The sequence below is a fragment of the Apium graveolens genome, chromosome 10, assembly GCF_009905375.1.
Source record: "Apium graveolens cultivar Ventura chromosome 10, ASM990537v1, whole genome shotgun sequence".
NCBI lineage: Eukaryota > Viridiplantae > Streptophyta > Magnoliopsida > Apiales > Apiaceae > Apium > Apium graveolens.
The window spans coordinates 136,262,057-136,265,040 of record NC_133656.1 but is presented as its reverse complement, the minus strand read 5'-3'; the positions used below and the strand labels follow the sequence as shown (position 1 = coordinate 136,265,040).

Below are 2,984 nucleotides of genomic sequence, written 5' to 3'. Positions count from 1 at the left end.
GAACTTCGCATAATTAGGCATTTGTTCAAGAGCTTCAGCGAATGGTATGTTGATGTGAAGTTTCTTGAACACCTCCAGAAACTTCTCACACTACTTATCCAGCTTTTTCTTCTGTAGCCTCTTAGGAAAAGGAGGCGGAGGATTGATCTGTTTTTCCCCTGTATTACCCTCGGGAGTAGTGTGCTCAACATTAGTCTTCCTTGGTTCCACTTCTTCTTCCTTCTGCACTTCTTCTTCTTCAGCCACAACTTCAGCTTCTAGAGTCTTTGCTTTTTCAGGATTCACAATCTTACCAGACCTCAATACAATTGCCTTAACATGCTCCTTAGCTTCCTTCTTCCCTAGCACTTCAGTATCGCTTGGAAGTGTGCCAGGTTGACTATTCAGTAATGCATTAGCAATTTGCCCAATCTGATTCTCCAAGGTCTTGATAGACACAACTTGGCTCTTGCACATGAGTCTCAACTCCTCCAATTCAGATTTTTCATTAGCTTGCGGTAACTGCTGAAGTTGAAGTTGTTGCCTAGGGGCATATTGCGGTTGCTGAAAACCAGGAGGGTTATACTGCTTTGCTGTGTATGGCTAATAAGATTGTTGCACCTTATTCTGATTGTTACTCCAGCTGAAGTTAGGATGATTGCGGTTATTTGGATGATAAGTGGCTGGAGTTTATTGCTGTGATCTCTGAAAGTTGCTCACAAATTGAGCTGATTCGCTAGAAATAGCGCACTGCTTAGTTTCATGCGCCCCCACACAAAGCTCACAAACACTAGTGATTTGATTAACTCCATAATTCGCCAAAGAGTCCACTTTAATCGTCAAAACTTGAAGTTGAGCAGCTATAGCAGTAGCTATATCCACTTCCAGAATTGCTGCTACCTTGCCTTGCAACATTCTTCTCGTAGGATTCTGGTATTCATTAGCTGCCATGAGCTCAATCAACTCATAAGCTTTATTTTATATTTTGGCCCATAAGGCTCCACCATACGCTACATCGAGCATAGGTCTAGACTGAGCGCCCAAACCATTGTAGATACAGTTTATAATCATCCAATCAGGCATGCCATGATGTGGGCACTTCCTTAGCATCTCCTTATATCGATCCCAAGCCTCACACAGAGATTCTCCAGTTTGTTGAGCAAACTAAGTAAGAGCATTCTCGATTGCAGTAGTCTTCACCATAGAAAAGAATTTAGTGAGAAACTTTTGAGTAAGATCCTCCCATTTGGTGATAGACCCTGGTTGTAGAGAATGTAACCAGCACTTTGCTTTATCCTTAGAGAGAATGGGAAGAGTCGCAGCTTGATGGCATCTTCAGTCACCCCATTGAACTTGAAAGTGTCGCAGATCTCGATGAAATCCCTGATGTGCATGTTGGGGTCTTCTGTAGGAGAACCCCCCAAACTGAACTGAGTTATGTATCATCTAAATCGTGCTCGACTTGATCTCAAAAATGTTAGTCGAGATGGCTAATCTGATGATGCTCGACTGAATATCATCGATCTTAGGCTAAGAATAGTCCATCAGAGCTTTAGGATTTTCTGCTTGATCTCCCATCACTACTGAAGCTGGTTCCTCGACTTTCTATTCTTCTTCTACTTTCTCTTCGTCCTCAAAAACTTCCCTTCGAATCACTACAGCTTCTTCCTCGGCTTAATCCAGAGTTCTCTTACGAGCCCGCGAACGCGTATGCATACACGCTCGCTAGAGTACCTGAACCACGACAAGGAAAATAATAGGTAAGTAATAATGTTCAAGTCAATGAAATTTAACGATCACTGATGATAAACACATAAACTAAAAGTTAACACCGTGTCCCCGGCAGCGGCGCCAAAAACTTGTTAGTCGCTAAACACGCGCTAAAATTCACGCAAGTATACGCGTTCACAAGTGGTATACGATATAAATCAGATTCGTTCCCACAGAGACTGGTTTAGGTTAACTTTATGATATATGCACTTATGCAACAATGATATGGATATTATTCAATGCTAAGACGAATAACAATTTGGGTTTTGATTATACTGCGATTAATTATTGAGAATTATACTAGAAAACATTAACTGAAGAGAGTAAAGAGAGTTGAATAATATATGACACACACATAGGATTCTAACTTCATTCCATAGCCTTTTCATTCTTAACCTTAGCATGTAATGGTGATGACACTAATCATATAACACGAAACTGATAAACGCCAACTTTTTTTTTACGAATACCATACTACATGACATTCATAAAAGAGATAGAAGCTGAATAAACACCAATTATACCGAGACCCTATATGTCTATAGAATTTGACAACATAACGGTTTAATGCACAAGTTATCTATCGTGATTACATAGGGCAAGTAAGATGGTTAAAATTACCTACGAATCCAGCATAAAATAACACATGAATCTATGCTAGCATGACAAGTTCTAAATCCTTAAATTCACTGTCGCTTCATTAAGAATTAATAAGCTATCTTATAAGTTCGCGACGCTCATAAGACGAATAAGCACAACCAATACTAGGTTATTATACAATCACCATACACTAAGGCATCGAAACAAATCAACTAAGAAAACCATAAATAAATCCGCTAGAACCCCACGATAACGATTAGCCCATAATCGGACTCATCGTCAACGTGGGTTCCGATGAAAGCATGGTATAATAAAAGTAGTCTTTATAAACAATTAATAAACAAAGTACGTAATCCAGAGTATTAGGTTCAACAAAATAAGAAATGAGCATCCAAGATTACAACTTAGAACAAAGATTCACAAGAATAAACTAGATCTTCTCCGCCTTCGTTGAATTGTGCTATAGGTCTTCTTGTCGTTCTCCTTAAGCTCTGTTACGTCTCTCTATGAAAAACATCTTTTATTTAGGTATATATAGCAGCCCATGTAAAGTAGAAGTCCTCCAATCAGAAGCCAAGTAGAATCAGGATTTTAACATTCCGACCCGGCGCGGTCGCGCGCTTGATCAGCGCGGG

The 2,984-nt window shown here is 39.8% G+C and overlaps 1 non-coding gene across 1 annotated transcript; it reads left to right on the top strand.

Annotated features, from left to right (window-relative positions):
* The first annotated feature begins 1,060 nt into the window (after positions 1 to 1,060).
* Positions 1,061 to 1,167, top strand: LOC141694727 (small nucleolar RNA R71). Its single transcript, XR_012564011.1, has one exon. It is a non-coding gene; the product is annotated as a small nucleolar RNA R71 (small nucleolar RNA).
* Positions 1,168 to 2,984: the final 1,817 nt, after the last annotated feature.